Source organism: Rattus norvegicus, chromosome 8 (genome assembly GCF_021556685.1).
Source record: "Rattus norvegicus strain SHRSP/BbbUtx chromosome 8, alternate assembly SHRSP_T2T, whole genome shotgun sequence".
Classification (NCBI taxonomy): Eukaryota; Metazoa; Chordata; class Mammalia; order Rodentia; family Muridae; genus Rattus; species Rattus norvegicus.
In genome coordinates this window covers 40985180-41007687 of record NC_141541.1, presented here as the reverse complement: position 1 = coordinate 41007687, position 22508 = coordinate 40985180, and the positions used below count along the sequence as shown (strand labels likewise).

The 22508-nt window shown below is 38.3% G+C and overlaps 1 protein-coding gene and 1 pseudogene across 2 annotated transcripts in view; both read right to left on the bottom strand.

Annotated features, from left to right (window-relative positions):
• Patel14l2 (prostate and testis expressed 14-like 2) overlaps nucleotides 1-22508 on the bottom strand; it is an 88715-nt gene that overhangs the window by 41526 nt on the left and 24681 nt on the right. The window lies entirely within an intron of this gene.
• Nucleotides 164-18697, bottom strand: LOC148004030 (prostate and testis expressed protein 14-like; annotated as a pseudogene). Its single transcript, XR_015627132.1, has 4 exons — nucleotides 18526-18697; nucleotides 1498-1639; nucleotides 740-853; nucleotides 164-288 (listed from the first exon to the last, which is right to left on the bottom strand). The product of XR_015627132.1 is annotated as a prostate and testis expressed protein 14-like, transcript variant X2 (transcript).

Sequence of the window (22508 nt, the reverse complement as noted above, 5' to 3'; positions counted from 1 at the left end):
ACAACTGAACTGCTTAAGCATTAACAGCTGAGGCTAATTTCAGGAAGGTGTAAGGACTTGAGCAGTGCAGAAAATACATGGTCCAGTATTGGGAGACTATGAGGGGATGGGGAAATTGTAAGGACTCAGCTGCAGAAGGACTGAGAAAGAAAGGACCTGGCTGCTAAAATTCATTTCAGAGCAATTGGTTATGACAACATGTAAAATCCAATGTCAGATTATAATGGATAAAAGTCTTATTTAAGTACCTGGAAGAACAATCCTGCACCTCAAACTGGATATTATCACCTGTACATGATCAAAGTCAAGTGGTAAACATAAATATTTGTGATATCAGAGTGTCAGTTAAATAAAAAAAGTCAGGCTCCCCTATGTAATATGCACCAGCCATGCTGAGGTACCTGTATTTACAGTCAGTCAACCTGTAATCTGACCTCTAAGAATGCTTCCATACTTAAACTGCTCAGTGGAATATTATAGATCAATTTTCTCTATACCCTGTGCATGTTTTCCAAGAAATCTCCCAAAGAACATATATAGACTTCCTCCCCATCAAAATCGTCTCTTCATCTGACCAAAAGGGGAAGACAAATTCTTCTATGTACAAGAGAGCCATTTCCTGAGTTTACATAGAAACACAGTCCACAGCAGTTTTAGCTTTGTCCCTAGGAGTCTACAACGGGCTACTTATTTCTCAACAGCAACCAGGATTTCTTGAGAGGTTTAAGGTTTGACCCACCTTTAGAAACTACCAGTATGCCATATTTCTGGTCATCTTTAGTATTACAGGTGGAGTTTCCTTTCTCACAGATTCTGTCAGAGTTTAACATATCATACTGCAAACATTTCAGAGCTTAAAAGGTAAAAACATGGACAACAGGGACATTCAGAGCTCAGGTCCAAGCTGAGCTGAGCCTGTGACTATAAAGAATGAATAAGAAATGGTGACCAAGGAAAGAGCTGAATGTACACCAAGCTGAAACCTACAGAGTGGCCTAAGACCTTGGAACCTATGAAGGGTTTGAAAGGAGCCAGGTTTTCTCCCTTCAAATACCGTGAATGGACAGGACTGTAAGGAGGAAGATCAGAGCTCTGCTGTAGGTACTTGAGCCTACCACCTATGACCAGAGAGGTACTTCCTATTATGCCATAATCTGTGTCCTGTCAAGGACCTTCCGGTATCGTTTCCAATGCAAATATTGCACTGTGCATGGGCCAGCTGGAGGAATTAAGAATATAATATAAGGATGAGAGCTGAAGAACCAGGAGAAAGAACACCAGGACCAGAGCCAGGAGGAGGGATTGGAGCGAGAAGCTCCTACTGTTGTATAAAAGAGGCCAGGAAAGGAAGAGGATATAAAGATATGTGAATGATGGGGGTAGAGTCGCCTATAAAATGTCCAGTCTTGTATCTTATTCCTCACCTCCCCAAGGCCAATACCCTCAAAAGATCGCTTGCACTTCAACACTAGCCTCTACCATGTACCAGGATCTTACCTTGCAGGAAGCCCACCACAAAGGAAAGGCCCAGTTTGAACAGCAGGAGGTACTTCTCCATGGCAGTAGTAACTTAGATAAATAGAGCACTGAGAGTAGGAGAAGTCAATGGGATCCCAGGCCAGTGGGCTGAACAGATTGCCTGCAAGAAGCACAAATACTAAGTGTTTCACTATGCCTGCTCACTTCTACACCACTATGCAGTGTTTCAAGTTCTTTTGAATTCTCAACCACATATTTACTTGACTGACTTATCAATGAGAAATAATCACTGTGGGATTTGATGTAATTTTGAGACTAGGCGACTGAGGAGCCTACAGGGTGCTACATAAGAGGCTATGACTTGTCACATAGAACTACACTGTTACTTTCCACCTTCATATTCAAATCTTAAATTCGCTGAGTCTACATGAATAGGGTATATGTCTAGGCACACAATTAGTTGTTCAATAAATCACTGAAACCCAAATTGCAGTCAGGTTTATGTTCCACGCAAACTAAAGTCATCTTACTTGGAGTCAGATGGAAAGACAAGGAAAATACAGGGTCATAATAGAAAAGCATGATAAGAAAAAAGGACTTCCATTTTGGGCCTGGTTTCTGTCCTACACATGGAGTCAGGAAACATAAGCATCATCAATAAAGCCAAAATTATGCAGATATGAGATCTGTTTTCTACAAATATTTTGAACAGGTTCAAAGGAAAAAAATTCTGATTACTTAGTACTAAAAATGTGTAAAAATTGTCCAACCCTTTCCTCTAAATTCATGTAAAACTACCTTTGGAACCACCCAAACAGTATAATCGCCTATTATAAAGACAGAGGAGACTCTCCCTTTGGAAGCCCATAACCACACTTAGTTATTGATGGATCACTTTCTTTCATATTTCTTATCATTTCAGATGATATCCCCCTCAATTGTACTGCTTAGGCTCTGTCTTCATCAGAAATAACAGAGATTCTTAAAAGTGCTTCCATGATTCTGTTGTTCCAAACAATTCTGATTCCGACCCCAGAAATTATGTGGGGTTTTTTTTTAATTTTTTTTATTAACTTGAGTATTTCTTATTTGCATTTCAAGTGTTATTCCCTTGCCCGGTTTCCAGGCCAGCATCACCCTAACTCCTCCCCCTCCCCTTTTTTATGGGTGTTCCCCTCCCCATCCTCCCCCCATTGCCACCATCCCCCCAACAATCACATTCACTGGGGGTTAAATCTTAGCAGGACCAAGGGCTTCCCCTTCCACTGGTGATCTTACTAGGCTATTCATTGCTACCTATGAGGTCAGAGTCCAATGTCAGTCCATGTATAGTATTTGGGTAGTGGCTTAGTCCCTGGAAGCTCTGGTTGCTTGGCATTGTTGTTCATATGGGGTCTCGAGCCCCTTCAAGCTCTTCCAGTTCTTTCTCTGATTCCTTTAACAGGGGTCCTGTTCTCAGTTCAGTGGTTTGCTGCTGGCATTCGCCTCTGTATTTGCTGCATTCTGGCTGTGTCTCTCAGGAGAGATGTACATCCGCCTCCTGACCGCCTGCACTTCTTTGCTTCATCCATCTTGTCTAATTGGGTGGCTGTATATGTAAGGGCCACATGTGGGGCAGGGTCTGAATAGGTGTTCCTTCTGTCTTTGTTTTAATCTTTGCCTCTCTATTCCCTGCCAAGGGTATTCTTGTTCCCATTTTAAAGGAGTGAAGCATTCACATTTTGATCATCCATCTTGAGTTTCATGTGTTCTAGGCATCTAGGGGATTTCAAGCATTTGGGCTAATATCCATTTATCAATGAGTGCATACCATGTGTGTTTTTCTGTGATTGGGTTACCTCACTCAGGATGATATTTTCCAATTCCAACCATTTGCCTATGAATTTCATAAAGTCATTATTTTTGATAGCTGAGTAATATTCCATTGTGTATATGTACCACCTTTTTTTGTATCTATTCCTCTGTTGAAGGGCATCTGGGCTCTTTCTAGCTTTTTGCTATTATAAATAAGGCTGCTATGAACATAGTGCAGCACGTGTCTGTTTTATCTGTTGGGGCATCTTTTGGGTATATGCCCAAGAGAGGTATAGCTGGGTCCTCAGGTAGTTCAATGTCCAATTTTCTGAGGAACCTCCAGACTGATTTCCAGAATGGTTGTACCAGTCTGCAATCCCACCAAGAATGGAGGAGTGTTCCTCTTTCTCCACATCCTTGCCAACATTTGCTGTCACCTGAGTTTTTGATCTTAGCCATTCTCACTGGTGTGAGGTGAAATCTCAGGGTTGTTTTGATTTGCATTTCCCTTATGACTAAAGATGTTGAACATTTCTTTAGGTGTTTCTCAGCCATTCAGCATTCCTAAGCTGTGAATTCTTTGTTTAGCTCTGCCCCATTTTTAATAGGGTTATTTGTCTCCCTGCGGTCTAACTTCTTGAGTTCTTTGTATATTTTGGATATAAGGCTTCTATCTGTTGTAGGATTGGTAAAGATCTTTTCCCAATCTGTTGGTTGCTGTTTTGTCATAACCACAGTGTCCTTTGCCTTATAGAAGCTTTGTAGTTTTATGAGATTTCATTTGTTGATTCTTGATCTTGTGGTTTTTTTTAAAGATTTCCCTTTTATTTGTTTGTTTGTTCGTTTGTTTGTTTGTTAATGAGGTCTCACTATGTCATCCTTGCTGACTTCAAATTCACAAAAATTTGCCAGTTTCTACTTCCCAAGTGATGGGCTTTAAAGACCTGTACCAGATCATTTGGTCAGAAACTAAGTTTCAGGTCTACCAAGCTTATCTTTACCTCAAAAATGCTATAAGAGTAATTATAAGAAATTTATAATTCTTGTTTCTATGTTTCTCATGTGATTCTTTCCTTCCTCTTCCTCTCTCTCCTTTCCCATCTCTTTTAAAGTTCTGTACTAATGCTGTAAGTGGGACAACCTATGCTAATCTTTCAAGTTGATACTCTTAGAAATTATGTGTATTTAATTCCCCCCAAGCTCATAGCCTCACCATGCTGCCTCTGATATGATGTAATGCTCCCTGACTTCAAGGTCCAATCATGGCCACTCCCTTGTGAATATGTGTCATCTCAGAACAAAGCTTATTTGTTGAAGAATAAGCCTTCTTCTTTCAAAATATCTGTTCCATTTTCTTAATGTCCATGTCTTCTTATTTCCTTCAGTATTTATCTACTAAGGGTTCTGGTAAATACTTTTATCAGTGAACATGCTCTCATTGTTTCCAGTACAGTAGCAGACACCATATAGACTTAAGAATATATCTTTCCCCCCTCCCTCAGTCTGCTAGATGACTAGTGTGTGCAAGGGTCTGTCACTTCAGGCAACTCCACTGTGGTAGAACAGAGAGGTCTATTCCTTACACTTTGAACTCTAAAATTAAAAAAAGTATTTCATTTAGAAATGTGTAAAACTAAGTAACAAAGTAATGAGAACAAAATGTAATCATAAAATATTTACAAGTAATGCAAAATATGGCACTAACATGGATGTATTATTGTACAGTGATCACAGTGGTAACTTTGATATTATTGTAAAGATATTCAGACAATCTAAGATGTTTGCAGCTTCAGCAACCATCAGGTGAGACATCTATACCAGTTCTCTGACTGATGGCCCTTCTGAGTAAACAATATTTGAGAGCTTTTTCCTGCAGCTTTGTACTCCATTTCCTGGGCTACAGTTCTGTCTGAATCTCTGAAGGCCTGTTGCTAACAGGAAAAAAACAGGTTATTTCCCCAAACCTCAAATACCTGCCAGATCTGTCCTCTGCAATCGCAGCAGCCATAACATTACCCTGAACCCTCTGTCCTCCATGTTTTAGTCGATATCTCTACCCCCAATCCTAGATGACTACAGCCATCAGCAACAATAATTTAAAAACCCCTACCCCAATTCCCTGCCCACTAGTCCGTGTGGAAAAACTCAACAGTGGGAAGCTCTGCCCTTCCCTCTCTGTACACAAGTTTCCAATCCAGAGCTCCATCTGCATCCATGTTGGGCTCTCCACACTCAGAACAACCATCAGCTTGAAGTCATCAGATCCTAATAGTTCTGCTTTCATCTCTGGAAACCTCCTACCATCAAAGGCAAACAGCTGTATCTGAAATTCTTGTAGTGTGCTGATATCAGGAACTCTAAACTCTATCTGCAAAGCCAGTAGCCTACTACCACCAGGGACTAACAGACCTGGCAGCATTAGAACAACCAGAAGGTGAAAGCTCAACATAAGAAAATAATCAACAAAGTCAGGGCAAGATGGGAGCACCAGAATCCAACTATCCTAATGCTGCAAGCCCTGAATATCCCAACACATCTGAATCAAAAGTAAATGATCCTAAATCTAATTATATGAAGATGATAGAGGCCTTTAAGGAAGAAATAAATAAATCCCTTAATGAAATATATAAAAATATAATCCCTTAAAGGCCATTAAAGAGGAAATGAATAAATATAATGAAATACAGGAAAATTGTCAAACTGGTAGAAAAAATGAATAAATCTGCTCAAGATCTGAAGATGGATATAGAAGCAATAAGGAAAATACAAACTAGGCAACCCTGAAGATGGATCACCTAGGAAAGAGAACAGGAACTACAAATACAAGCATCATCAACAAAAATATAAGAGATGGAGGAAACTATCTCACACATAGAAGGTACAACACAAGAAATTGATATATCAATCAAAGAAAATGCTAAATCAAAACATTCAGGAATTTTGGGACACAATGAAAAGACCAAAAAATAGGAATAACATGAATGGAAGGAAATATTTTCAATGAAAAGATCCAAAAATATCTTCAATAAAATAATAAAAAGTATTTCTTAACCCAAAGAAAGAAATGCGTATAAGCATACAAGATTATAAAACACCAAACGGAATGAACCAGAAAAAGAATATCCTCCTGCCACATAATAATCTAAACAGTAAATGTACAAAACCAACAAAGAATATCAAAAGCAACAGGGATAAATGCCAAGTAACATATAAAGGGTGAGCCTCAAGAATTGTACCAGACTTTTCAACAGAAGGGCTCGTTAAAATGTCTAAGTTCTTAAAATCACAGGTGCCAGCCCAAGCTACTGTACTTAGCAAAACTTTCACTCACCACAGTAGAAAACAAGATATTCCATGACAAAACAATTTTAAACAATATATTTTCATGAATCCAGATGTATAGTGGATTCAAGAAGAAAAAGTCCAAGACAATGGGTGTATCCACATCCAAGAAAACACACAAAACAAATAACTATGCACCAACAAGATCACAGCTATTACAAGTTAATGCGAGTCATAGCCATGCAATCAGCACATGACAGTGATGCACAGTACTCCTTCCCATTCCTTGGCAAATAAAATTTTCCTTGTTGTCTTACACAATGTTCCCTGAACTGGGGGTGGTGGACAAAAAAGTCTAATTAACATAGAATGCTCAGCAGTCATCTGTCACTTGTTTGTCAATGTATTATTTGCAGAAAGAGGCTTACTGTCCAATATCAAATGCAGAACTGATTTCTGTAATCACTATTGATCATATGGCAATAATAACAAATATTCAATTCTCAAGACTACCATAGTACATTCCCCCAATCTTAGGCCTATAATCTCCTGAAACATAAGATTTTGACCAGGTTAGAATAATAGGCAAATATTCCCTTCTGGGTAGAAAACTTCCATTTTAATCAGAAACCAGTTCATCTCCCAAAGAACTTTGTTCTACTCTTTTAACAATATGTACACTTTCTCCAGAAGGTTTTGTGTTTTAACATGCATGTTAGACAGCTGGGTTATTTTCTGATGACTTCCCTCCCAGAATGGACTAAAGAGCACTTTCCAGTAAACTGGAAGTATTTAAATAAGTAAAACCTCATCTATCTACCCTTTAGATGATATACCAACTAGGCGAAGAAACTGTCCTAAATAAACTACAGACAAAATGGTGTCCAGAAAGGACAAGTAGATACAGGATAGCCTATTGCTAAGCTCTTCCAATATAGGGTAAGCAGGTCCTTCATAATTCCTGCTCCACATAAGATCTGTCAGATATTCTGGACCAAAAGGCTGATGGTGGATGATCCAATGTTATGAAGAATATTGGGAACTGTCCAGGTGATCAGTTGTCATTGTCATTTCTATAATTATGGAAGGTATGTCTATACACTTTCTGCATACTCAATATTTATTCCTTCTCAAGTCTTTTATGGGCTTAAGATGAGATAGTCATTGTCTTACTATGGGCTTAAATTGCTTAGGATTCATGAAAATGTTCTAGGTCTAAGAAGATAATTTTTAGTTAGAAATATAAATTAGGGGGTTGGGGGTTTAGCTCAATGGTAGAGCGCTTGCTTAGCAAGTGCAAGGCCCTGGGTTCGGTCCTCAGCTCTGGAAAAAAACGTGGAGAAATACAAAAAGGTGAAAAATTATTTAGATACAAATATCTAAACTCACCAATATAGGATCTATAATAGAATACTCTAAGTTGCCAAATATAAATAAATTGCACATTTCAAATATGTATCATACTTTATCGATTCCATACCTGTTATCACTGTATTAACTTATATCTGAAAGAAAAAGAAACTTTTATTGGACAAAAAGGGGAAATTATTGAGATTTGGTCTTTTTCTATCTACTCAAATACTAAACATTGGCCCCCACTTCCTCACTGTCCGCAGGGATGAGAGGATCCACACATAGACCCATGTGAATTTATCTGATCTTGCCCATCACATTATCCCTGATCTGTCAATAAAGATGCCTACAGCCTATAGCTAGGTAGAATTGAGATCAGCAGGGTCTGGGATTCCTGACCTTGGTGTTGAGGAGAAACAAGAGGAAAAGAGGAGAGTAAGGTGGAGAAAGAAGAATATGCTACGGGGGGATTGGGGATTTAGCTCAGCAGTAGAACGCTTGCCTAGCGAGCGCAAGGCCCTGGGTTCGGTCCCTAGCTCCGAAAAAAAAAAAAAAGAAGAAGAAGAAAAAAAAGACTTAAAAAAAAAGAATATGCTATGGGGTAAAAATCTTGAAATCATGATCATGTGGTATGGCCAGTTGAAGTTAAGGCAGCCCAGACAAAACATGGCCAGTCATATTGTGGGGTATTGACAGGTTAATAGAAATAATATCATAGAGGGCAGATATCTGTTTTTTTGTAGTGATGATTAATGTTTATCATAAATATAAAAGTTGTACGTCTTTTTTGTTGGAATTGAATGACCAAATGTGGGATAGACACTCCCCCACATAGACTAATACATTAAACTTGAAAATAAAAATTTAATGAAATTAATCTTGATTCCTTAAAATTGTTTAGTATTTATTAGTAGTGAAGGGGTATCTTTTCTGCATGTATTTTTGTGTATCACATGTATGCCTGGTATTCCTAGAGTCCAGAAGAGGGCATCAATCCCATTGGAACTGGAGTTACAATGGTTGAGTGTATTTTATCAATTGTGATATTTGATAAACCATTTCTTTAACTAAGACACAGTCTTTCAGAGTGTTTTAAAGCAGTATCTGAAGATACTAAAATCTTGAGGAATTAATATTTAGAATTAGAATACAAGCAACATCAGAAAAGCCCACTACAGTATGCTATTTTTAAGAGAGTGGTTCCACAGAGGTTTGGCTGAGGATACAGGTCAAAATTTATACAGTAGTATTAGATGTTTAGTGTTTTGGCTGGAATTAAATAAGGAACAGGATGCTTAAGACCAACATTTATATATTTCTGTTTCCTGAATGTAGACACAACATTACTACCTTTTTCAGAATCCTGTACCCACTTTTTTTATCACGAGGAGGAATTATATCTCTCTCAATATTTGGTAAGTATATGGTTATAGAAATGATAGAAACAACTAAAAAAGCTCCATATAAGTACATACTTTTACAGTAGGAAGTAAAAGGCCTATTACATTATTGTAAGTTAGGAACATATCCTGAAAAGAAATATTTATAAAATAGTTTTCATAATTGTAAAATTTATACTAATACAAACATCTGTAAAATAGCAGATGGAAAAATTATAACTTTACATTAGAATACAGCTCAGAAATAAAAGAAAATATACAGGATCTACTAGGCCCTGGCACAAGGAAATAATGTAAAAACAAAATATATTCCACAGACACAAAGAAGCTAAAGAAAGGAAAGTCCAAAAGAGAAGGCTTGAATATCATGTAGAAGTGTGTGTGTGTGTGTGTGTGTGTGTGTGTGTGTGTGTGTGTGTGTGTGTAAAAGAGTCATGAGACAAAATCAAAAAGGAATTGAGTGAAAGAGAGAATGGTGAAGGGAATCGGGGTTTCAGAATCAGGTCTGGGAAGAGACAGAACTAAGAGACCCAGATGGCCAGGGCCAAGAGAATAATGGAAATCTGAAACTTTCAGGACTGTTTGGGTTGGGGGATTCTCTAGCAAGTGCCAGAGACCTGGGATGGAAGGAGCTTCTGACAGTCTACAACGGAGAGGGTGACTTTAGCTGAGAAGCATAGGAATGCGGATATGGAACCTGAAGATGCTACCTCCTATAACCATGAAGGACCCCCAGTGGAGGAATAAAAGAAACAAACCATCCCAAAACTTTTGATCCAAGATCTGTCCTGTCTAAAAGAAATGTAGGAACAAAGATGGAGCAGAGCTTAAGGAAATGACCAATCAATAAATGGTCCAACATAAGACCCATCCTGTGGACAAGCACCAATCCCTGACGCTACTAATGATACCATTTAATGCTTAAAAACAGGAGTTTAGCACAACTGCCCTCTGAGAGGCTTTGCCCAGAAGCCGCCTGAAACAGATGCATAGGCAATCAATGGACAGAGCAGGAAAGACTCTTATGGAAGAGCTGGGTGAAGGATTGATGGCCCTGAAGGGGAAAGGAACTTCACAGGAAGACCAAAAGTATCAACTAAATTTGACACTTGGGGGTTCTCAGACACTGACCTACCAACCAAAGATCATACATGGGCTGGACCTAAGCCCATTGTGTATATGTACGTTATGTGCAGCTCAGTCTCTATGTGGGTCCGCTAAGAACTAGAACTGTGTTGTCTGTCATCTGTGGGAGATGTGCCTAACCCTGCAGAGACTTGATATGTCAGGATTTGTGGGGGAAAGGGATTGCCAGAGCTGCCCGATCCCCACAAAGGTGAAAGGAAGGGGGATTAGGAGGACTCTGCAAGGGTGGTAATCGGTGGGGACAGCCATCTGGAAGAAAAATGAATAAATAAATAAATTAATGGAGAAAGAAGGAATTAAAGTACCATGATCTCCTCCAAATATGAACAAGAATGCCCCCTGTAGGACTGAACATGTAGCATATTCAGTAACCCTTATGTGTCAACTGAAGGCCCCACATTTGATAACACTAACCCCAGGTAATGAAATAAATTTTGTAAGGCACTAAATCATAACCAGGCAGCAGGATGAATATATAGAATAGGAGCGTCACCTAAAATATATGGTGAGACAAGCAGAGTATGAAGCTCAAGGTATGATCAGTAAGTAAATGCTTGTTGGCAAGCCTCAGGACCATGATTTGGTAAACAGCACCACAAAAAAATGCCAAAATTATTTTTTAAATAATTTTTAAAATTTCTATTTCACATTTAATGGTGTTTTGCCTGCGTGTATGTTCCTGTGGTGCATGCATTCCTGATGCCCATGTAGAACAGGAAAGGGTGTCAAATCCAGTGGAAGTGGAATTACAGATGGTTTTCACTTACTGTGTAGGTATTGGGAATCTAACTAGAATCTATAAGGTCACTCCATGCTATTAACTCCTCAGTAGTGCTTCCATCCCTGGTTTAAATGATTGTGAATATTGGCAATAAATTAAGATTTAGTTTTAAATACATGAAAATACATAATATGGAGTATTCATAATTCCAAAGAACTGAAATATATGACTGAAGACATGCTCTGTCTGCAAGGTCAGGTGCTGTTATTAGAAATTATTTCTCTGGTCAAAAATATCTGCATTCTATAAATAATTTTTAAAAACAATAGTTTTTATATAGTAGCTGCTGGGGAAAACATATGATAATGGGGACTGCCAGCAGTAGGTAGGGATGGAGACATCTCAGAAGCCCACAGGAGCTCCTTGTAAAGTAGGGTGTTGTCTGGGACCCTAAGAAGCAGAAGACACATCCGTCCAGGGGACTATCCAACTGAAATAAGAGGCTGTCTGCAGTAGGCCAGGATGGAGACAACTCAGTAGCTCACAGCACATTTTCGTAAAAACTGGTTGTTCCCATTTCTCCTAACCTTAGCCCTGGACAATGGCTGTATACATTTCATTTGTGCGTGACTGCCTTTCACTTGGCCTTGGTGCTCAAAATTTTTCTATTATATCAGACTTTCCTATTTTTTTCTCCTTCTGCTCTGATGAAGTCCTTGAAACTAGATGTTGCTTGATGTTACGATTTTTAAAAAATGGGAATTGAGGCATAGGGACACAACATAGCACAGCCATAATGGCCGTGGTGCATGCTGTGTGTTCTCACCTTGGAAACAATGTCTAGCCAGATCAATCTGACAACAAAAGGAGGTCAAAGGGATACGAATTGAACAGGAAGAAGTCAAAATATTACTATTTGTAGATGATATAATAGTATATTTAGTGACACCAAGAGGTTCACCAGAGAACTACTAAGCCTTAAAAACAGCTTCAGCAAAGTGGCTGGGTAAAAAAATTAACTCAAAAAAAAATCAGTACTCTTCCTCTACATAAAAGATAAATAGGCTCAGAAAGAAATTATGGAAAAGACACCCTTCATAATGGTCCCAAATAATATAAAATACCTTGGTGGGATCTTAACCAAGTAAGTGAAAATCTGTATGATAAGAACTTCAAGTCTGTGAAGGAAGAAATTGAAGAAGATCTCAGAGGATGGAGAGATCTCCCATGCTCATGGATTGGCAGGATTAAGATAGTGAAAAAGTCCATTTTACCAAAAGTGATCTACAGATTCGGTGCAATCGCCATCAAAATTCCGATACAATTTTCCATAGAATTAGACATAACAATTTGCAAATTCGTCTGGAATTATAAAAAACCCAGGATGCCTAAAACTATCCTCGACAAAAAAAGTACTTCCGGGGGAATAACCAATCCTGACCTCATGCAGTATTACAGAGTAATAGTGATAAAACTGTATGGTATTGGTACAGAGACAGGCACTTTGACCAGTGGAATAGAATTGGAGATCCAGAAATGAACTAGCATACTTATGATCACTTGATTTTTGACAAAGGAGCAAAAACCATCCAATTGAAAAAAGATAGCATTTTCAACAAATGGTGCTGTTTCAACTGGAGGTCAGCATGTAGAAGAATGCAAATTGATCCATTCTTATCGCCTTGTACAAAGCTTAAGTGCAAGTGGGTCAAGGACCTCCACATCAAACCAAAGACACTCAAACAAATAGAAGAAAAAGTGGGAAAGAATCTCGAACACATGGGCATTGGAGAAAATTTCCTGAACAGAACACCAATGGCTTATGCTCTGAGATCAGCAAACAACAAATGGGATCTTGTAAAGCTACAAATCTTCTGTAAAACAAAAGAGACTGTTGTTAGCACAAAATGACAATGAACAGATTGGGAAAAGATTTTTTCCCAATTCTACAACTAATAGAGGGCTAATATCCAAAATATACAAAAAAAAAAAAAAAACTCATGAACATAGACTGCCCAGAGACAAATAATCCTATTAAAAATGAGGTACAGAGCTAAACAAAAAATACACAGCTGAGGAATATCGAATGGCTGAGAAGCTCCTAAAGAAATGTTCAACATCTTTAGTCATCAGGGAATGGCAAATAAAAACAACCCTGAGATTCCATCTCACAACATTCAGAATAGCTAAGATCAAAAACCTGTGAGGATGTGGAGAAAGAGGAACACTCCTCCATTGTTAGTGGGATTGCCAACTGGTAGAACCATTCTGGAAATCAGTCTGGAGTTTCCTTAGAAAATTGAACATTGCATTACCTGAGGACCCAGCTGTCCCTCTCTTTGGCATATAACCAAAAGATGTTCGAAAATACAACAAAGGCACAAGTTTCACTATGTTCATAGCAGCCTTATTTATAATAGCCAGGACCTGGAAAGATCCCAGAAGCCCTTCAACAGAGGAAGGGATTCAGATAATGTGGTACATATATGCAATGGTATACTATACAGCTATCTAAAACAATGACTTCATAAAATTCATATGCAAATGGAAAGAACTAGAAAATAGGATCCTGAGTGATGTAACTCAATCACAGAAAAACAAACATGATATGCACTCATTGATAAGTCGATATTAACCCAAATGCTTGAATTACCCAAGAAGAAACTCATCTTGACTCAAAAAGGATGACAAAAATGTGGATTCTTCTCTGTTTCTTTAAAGGCAGAACAAAAATAACCATAGAAGGGGATAGGAAGGCAAAGTATAGAGCAGAGACTGAAGGAATGGCCATTCAGAGCCTGCCTCACATATGGTTCATACAATATGTCCACCAAAACTAAACCAGATGGATGATGCTAAGAAGTGTAGGCTGACAGGTACCGGATATAGATCTCTCCTGAGGGACACAGCCAGAATATGTCAAATAGAGAGGTGAATGCCTGCAGCAAACCACTGAACTGACAACCGGACTCAGGTTTGAGGAATTACATGAAGGCCTGAAAGAACTGAAGGGAGTTGTCTCCATCAAAACAACAAAGCCAACCAACCAGTGTTTCCAGGGATTAAACCAGTACCCAAAGACTATACATGACTGACCCTGGGCTCCAACTGCATAGGTAACAGTGAATAGATTTGTTGGGGCACCAGTGGAAGGGGAATCCCTTGGTCCTGCCAAGGATGGACCCCAGTGTACAGGATTGTAGTGGGGGGTGTTAATTGGGTGTAGATGGGGAGGGTAATACCCATCTATAAGGGGAGTTAGAGGGGTTAAGTGGCTGATGGACTGGTAACCAGGAAAGGGAAAAACCTTTGAAATGTAAATAAGAATTACCCAATTTAATAAAAATGGAAGATAAAAATTAAAATAAAAATAAATAGGAAATAAAGAAAACAAGAGGAAAAAGTCCAGAAGAATTTATTTGTAAATTTATTTATTTATTTTAGAGTTTATTTAGAATTTATCAATTTATTATCACAGAAGTTGTTTCAGAAGTTTCACCTTACATGAAACAGAACATGAAAAGAAATGAAAATTGGGGTTCATATAAATTTAAAGAACAAATTTTAGAATGAAGATGAATATAGCAAACATGATTTCCCTCATTGTCAGTTGTTCCAGATAATAATTTCTAGTGAAAGCAAAACAATAAGGCTTAATCATACTATGTGTATCACATGCAAAATCAAATGCATAGCAACTGCAGAAGGAAGACAAGGACCTATAGGTTGTCATCATAGGCACACTACTCATAATGTGGTGTCACTGTAGTCCTTCCATATTCCTCTATCTATAGTGCCACTGTAGTCTTGTCATAGAACTTCAAATGTAACATTATGTTGCCCTTTCAAGTTACATTGTCAACAGTGTCAATATAGCTCTTCTACTCATCACTGTAGTCCTTTCATGTACACCTGATAAGTTGAATATGCATGCCATTAGAAGGGGACATGACTGAGAATAGTACAAAATCAGGTATACCTAATTTGCCCAATAGTAAAAATAAAATGTCATCTTGAAAATATTTACAGTTAAATAAAGTAAGACATTAAATGTTTCTGTATTATTCTAAAGAGTAAATAGCAAAATGCTACAAGGGTTATAAATTTTACCTTTGAAATTTATTTAGTTTTTTCTTTGATGGTTTCAAAAAAGTTTTCGGGTTGAACTCAGGCTATCAGAACTAGTAGCAAGTACCTTTATCTAATGAACTATCTTACTGGTCATTTTAAAAACTGAGGGCTGATAAGATGACTCAATTGATACATTTGAATTGGAGTCTGACATCCATAATGCCAAGGATTTAGAATCAGAATGGTGGAATGGTAACACTGATTTCTCCTAGTTGAACTCTGACCTCTAGACATGGGCTCTTAAATATGCATATCAACACACATACAAATACATAAGTGTAAAACAAACTGAATTGAATACTATCCAACAAAGCATATTGAACAGTGAAATCAATTTCATTGGGCATACAATATATTTCAGACTACTCAATGCAAAATAGAGGTATATGTATCATACAGAATAGGGACAGTATCCAAGGTACATTATGTAGAAAGCATGGTATGGGCTGAAGGTTTGAGTTAGTAAAATTGTTGATGACATATTCTAGTGCAATAACTGAATGAACATCTCTGTGGGATGATGTCACAGGTGAGGCAGGTATGAGATAGAACGAGGCCTGTCGTTGGACTAGAAGGAGGGATGGGCAGGAGAAAAGTTTGAGAGAAGGGTAGGAGACTGGGCCAGAAAGGAGGAAGAGACAGGAGGAACAGGAGAAGCCACTGCTGAAGAGAACCTGGAGACTGATATTAAGATTCCACGCTGTAATTTACAGATTGTTATAAATGTTCTAATGTTCTTAAGGGATGGATGTGTACAGGGCTTTGTATGTTTAGGTGGGCAATTATATTTTATCAATTGGATCAAAAGTTATTGTGTTGTGTGTTCTTTCATGTGCATATTATAGTGTAAGAGCATGTGCAGTGGCTAGTTTGGCATGTGCAAGGAGTTGGGATGTGTGCTTCTGTCCTGGAAACCTGCCTTGGGAATTAGATAGCTAGAGACATTGCTGTCAGACTAAGAGAGACGCCTTCGGCAGTTTGATATGGGATGGAGCAGAGCAAGTGAGATTCTTTGCTGACTGAGACTAAGATATCTACTAGATATCTTGGAGCACTGCAGTGCTGGACCTACAGCGGGTAAAAAGAGTGCTTTATTTTTTATAATATTACAACAATACATCTCAGAAAAATATTTTCAGTAAATATATTAAACAAATACTTATGCTTTAAAATGTACATATTCACATTGTGACCTAGTCATAATTCTAAAGCTTGTAAATGTCCACCTTAAATGTAAAGAAAACTTTAAAAAGCATCAGAATGGGATCACTAACAATATTTCTTCCAAACAGCGCTGTGAACATTTCCTTAGGAGGATGAAATATATAAAAAGAAATATCCTAAACAGCCCAGTTTCAAAAAGTATGGAATTAACTAAAACAAAACTAAATAGTGGAGGTTTCTAGAAGGACAAAAAATCACATATGTGCAAACACAGTGGAAGTGGACACGGTGATGTATGAGCTCCTTCACCTGTGATGTTTCATCCTAGTCACTTGATGGCACTGAGGATGTGTGAGAGATTTTGTAAGCACACTTCTTATTTTCTGACAAAATTAGCATGTAATGTCATTGTATTACCCATGGTTTAAGACATTAATGTATTTTAGCACTTGATATTGTTAACAGACATTAACTTGGGGTGGAAGTATAAAACTAGGAATGTTTCTTTGAGTGATGTACTTTGAGTTGATTCCTTTCAATTTTAATCAGTTTTGCTGTTTCCTATATGCCATGAATTTAATAACCATGTTCTACTGCATCCTTCCACCGTGATGGTAGAAAACTCTGAAATCACAAAATAAAATTCTTTTTCCTTTCATTGTTTTACTCTGGTAACAGCCATGGGAATCTGTCTAACATGTGCCCTATGTTGTATGAGTAAGAATGAAGTGAGATGCTAGAGCTCTTGTTTGCTGGCCAGCCTGACAGAGAAGGTAATGCTGAAGTAAAGCTTCATTATAGTTTAACATCAGGTCTGTCATATTCACAGGGAAAGCACCCCTAATTGCAATGTTTGTCAGTTAAGAAACATGTGTTACAAAAAGGTAACAATAAAGGGAGGAAGGGGAGAGTGCATGTGTAAGAGTAATGGCTAACCCTGGTTGTCAACTTAACTATATCTGGAATGAATTACAATCCAGAATGGAGGGCTCAACTGTGATCCAGATCTTGATGCTGGAAGACACAAGTTTCTAACCTTGACATATGCATGAAGATATTGAGGCATAGTGGCTATGAAAAGCTTAGGTCCATTCAAGATAGTGCATGCCTTTAATTCCAAGAGACTAAGGCATGGAGATCTTTGAGTTCAAGGTCAACCTAGGGCAAAACAAGGACCAGAACTAGGATGTGGTGGTACATACCATTAATCTGGACCACACCTGCTGAATATCTACTTAAGTACATTGATAGAAGGAAGATTAGATCTTTTTCATCTACTTGCATTTACTTGCCACACAACTGTTGGAATCTGCAGGAGACCAGATGAAACAACCAGCCTCGTAGGACTAAGAAACTACTAGATCCTTGGACTTCTCATTCGCAGCTGACCATTTTTGGGGAATTTGACTACAGACTGTAAGTCATCATTACAAATTCCCTTACCATACAGAGACTATCTATAAGTTCTTTGACTCTAAGAATCCCGATTAATACAAAGAGTCAATGTTGAAAGTATGGATGAAGAAATGTAAAGAAGCCAGAATCTTAGAAATGGAGAGTGACAATTCACCTGTCAATAACCAAAACCTGATGCTAAGCAGAGGCAGGTGTCAGAATCTACACAGTTGTAGATACTGGTGGTCTAACATCATTTGGCTATAAAGTGCACACAAGGGTTAAAGACTTACATAAGAACAACACAGCAAGCAAGTCTTAAGCCTTTAAATCTTGTTACATAAATATTGGTTATTATAACATACATATTCCTTTTCAAATTTTAATTATAAAACGGTGTAGTGAAATTTTAGTGTAAATAATCTATAAACCATAATTACATTCACCAACCTGGCCATGAAGCCTTCCAATTATTTTCTCAGAACTGTGTTGTTGACCTGACCTACAGTTATTTGCAATCAATACCAGAAACAGAAGAATTTTTTCCCAATTTTACATGGAATCACATTCTCCCATGCTCAAAAGTTTTGCCAAAGATCACAGATACCTTTATGTCATGGACATGCAAGAATACCTTAAAATCTCCAAGGACTTACATACCCATTGAGACTATCCATTATAGATGCTTCTGATCATTTGTAGCTTTACAGGTACTTAACTCTGGTCTTACAAATCCTGGAAGAATTGATCAGTCCAAGCTGAATACAATTCAGTGTTGAAGGATAAAACCAAGTTATGGTGCTCATTCTGAGTCCAGCTTCAAACACCATACAGGAACTGGGCCTATGGCTCTGTTTAAGAAAAACAAAAACATGAGGAGAGGAGTTGGATGTATATTGAACTTACGCCTGCAGGGAAACCATGACCTTTGAATCTCAAACAGGATGGTTTAAGTGGGACAAAAATCTTTCCCCACCCTAAATCAAGGTAATGGACACATTTTATGGATGAAAATAGAAGATTTGAGGCAGCCTGCTTGAGCTGGACATACAGGATTGGACAGATCCTCCATATTTCCCATTATCATCATCCTATTAAGAAATCTTCTTTCCCACCTTTTATACTACATTTAGAGCATGAACAAATAAGCTAAATAAAAAGTGAAAATATAGTATAAAAGAAACAAAATAATGAGAAAGAAGATAAGCAATTCGACAGAGGACCAGGAACAGAAAAAAGAGAAATGTACTATGATCGTCATATCAGTGGCAAGGGGAGAAGGAGAATGTACAGGTATGGAAATGAAGGGTTCATTTAAACATAGGCAAATCCCATCTATTGCAGATCTCCCAAAAGCACAAAACATGATCTGTATATTTATTCACAAGCACTGGTTTCTACCATCTGCCATGATCTCATTTGCAGGAAGTTCGCCAGCAGGAGCACCAAGAAGTAATTTCTTATTACACTGAGATTCTAACTAAAACTGGAGAGTAGCAGGGAGAATACGGAGAACTCAGGACGTAGCCTCAACAAGACACACACACACACACACACACACACACACACACACACACACACACATATATATATATATATATATATACATACATATATATATATATACATACATATATATATATATATATATATATATATATATATGCAGGAAATGGGATCCCAGGCTATGGATTGAGCAGTTAGCCTGGAGAGAATCCAGATTCCTCATTGCTACTTTCTTACCCAGTAGGCTATATTCTTCTGGCTTCTTTCACATAGGCTTTACTGATAGATTTGTCTGTAGAGAAATAAGTGCCAAGGTCTAATCTAGAAGCAAAGCGAAAAAAGAGTTAGAACAAGATTCATAACCACTGGTGGAACCAAGCCAGAGACAATATCAGACATTGGTCAGGAATAGTCCTCAGAGATGACAAGAACATTATTACCCATAATAGCAGTCATGTAACTCTCAGAAGATTAGAAGCAAACAAGCAAATGATGGAGTACTGGAAGCTAATAGGGGAAGGAAAAGAAATGGTCCAGTTATTGAAAAAGGTGAGCATGTAAGACTAATGCCTGATTATTCCACAGAAACTTTACAAGAGTAAAGGTTCTAGAAGATGTATGCCAAGTTCTAATACATAAGAACCATTACAGCAAACAAAACTACCCATTAAAATTGAAGGAGAAACACATTTTTCCATGATAAAAACTGACTACTTCAGTTCTACAGAAGATAGGAGAAGAAATACATCATTCTGAAGAGAAGGATAAACACACCAAAGCACACACAGGGAAATTACAGTGCCATGATGGTTAATAAAAATGTATATCCCTGCACCCAAATCCCAAGCGGGAGAGCGTTAGACCTTCAGAAGTGCGGGCACTTCGGAGAAATCAGAGGAGACTATCTTCTTCCCACATTCCTGACCGAAGAGAGAATCACCTAGCGACAGCTGTGCCCCCTGGGCACAGGGACCTAGGAGCAGTCAGGGGCAGGGCGCTTCTGATTTCTGCTAGCACTGAGAACTGAAAGACAGATACCAGGAACACCTACACACCTGAAGACAGAGGTAAGACCAACTTTTCTGCTCCAATTGACCTGACTGATGGATTCAGGACCCACAAAGTCAAAAGTTGTCTGGGACAGGACACTTCCAGTTTCTGGCTGTGCCTGGAACTGAATTGATTTCATCCCACAGTTCCGTGCTCCCAAATACCATGGGGAAGATAGCTGAACAACGAGAAGTGCAGACCATCCTGAGGTGCAGGACAGACTTTCCCTTCTGCCTACTTTTGCCCACATTCACGGCCCAAGAGGAAATTGCATTGTGCCTCTAGACATAAGACTACAGGAGCAATGAGCAGCAGGTACCTGCTGTTCTGATCTGCTCCCGGAGGTGAACTGAATCAGTCAAACAGCTATAAGTACCGAAATCCCATTGGGGAGAGAGCTGGATCCTCAGAAGTGTAGACACTCCTGAGAAAACAGAGGAGACTACTCTCTGCTCATATTCACCATCAAAGAGTAAATCACCTAGTGCCATCTGTGCCACCTATGCGCAAAGACCTAGGAGCAGTCAGGGGCAGGAACATTCCGATTTCTGCATGCTCCAAGAGCTGAATAACAGTCACCAGGAGTGCCTACACACCTGAGAGCAGAGCACTCTGTTCCCAGTTCCAGGGGAAAGAAAGCAGAAAAGGAGGTTTACAGGAGTGCTGATCCAGAGGCCTACAGGAAGGTCAAGCCAGTGTCAGAAATGGCAAGACATGCTGACACCAGAGACAACCTGATGGTGAGAGACAAGCATAAGAACCTAAGCAAAAGAAACCAGACTACTTGCCATCATCAGAGCCCAGTTCCCAACAAAGCTAGTAATAGATATCCTAACACACAGGCAAAGCAATATTTGGATTTAAAAAATCACATTTTATGATGATGAGGGAAGACTTTAAGTAGGACATAAATAACTCCCTTAAAGAAGTACAGGAAAGCACAAGTAAACAAATAAAAGCCCTTTAAGAGCAAACACAAAAATCCCTTAGAGAACCCCTTAAAGAATTATAGGAAAACACACCCAAACAGGTTAAAGAATTGAACAAAACCATCCAGGATTTAAAAATGGAAATAGAAACAATAAACAAAGCACAAAGGGAGACAAGCCTGGAGATAGAAAACCTAAGGAAGAGATCTGTGGACATAGATGTAAGCATCACCAACAGAATACAAGAGAAAGAAGGGGGAATATCAGGGAGAGAAGATGCCATAGAAAACTTCGACAAAACCATCAAAGACAATGAAAATATAAAAAGCACATAAGCCAGAACATCCAGGAAATCCAGGATACAATGAGAATATCAATTCTAAGGAAAATAGGTATAGAAGAGAATGAAGACTCCCAACGTATATGGCCCGTAAAAATTTTCAACAAAATTATAGAAGAAAACATCCCTAATCTAAAGAAAGAGATACCCATATACATAAAAGAAGCCTGCAGAACTCCAAATAGATTGGATCAGAAAAGAAATTTCACCTATCACATAATAGTCAAAACAACAAATGCACAAAACAAAGAATATTAAAAACAGTAAAGGAAAAAAGGTCAAGTAACATATAAAGTCAGACCTATAAGAATTACACCAGACTTCTCATCAGAGAGTATGAAAGCCAGAAGATCCTGGGCAGATGTCACACAGACCCTAAGTGAACACAAATGCCAACTCACATTATTATATCCAGCAAAACTCTCAATTAAGATAGATGAAGAAACTAAGAAATTCCAAGTCAAAACCAAATTTACACAGTATCTTTCTACAAATCCAGGTGAATAAAGAATAATAGACCAAAAACTCCAACACAAAGAGGGAAATTACCTTGTAGAAAAAGCAAAAAAAAACTTATATTCTTGCAACAAAACCAAAAGAAGAGAGACACACAAACATGATTCCACCTCTAACAACAAAACTAACAGGAAAAAACAATAACTATTCCTCAATATCTCTTAAAATCAATAGACACAATTCCACAATAAAAAGACAGAGAATAAAAGAATGGATATGTAAAGAGGACCCACCATTTTGCTGCATACAGGAAACACAACACAGAGACAAACATAGACACTACCTCAGAGTAGAAGCCTGGA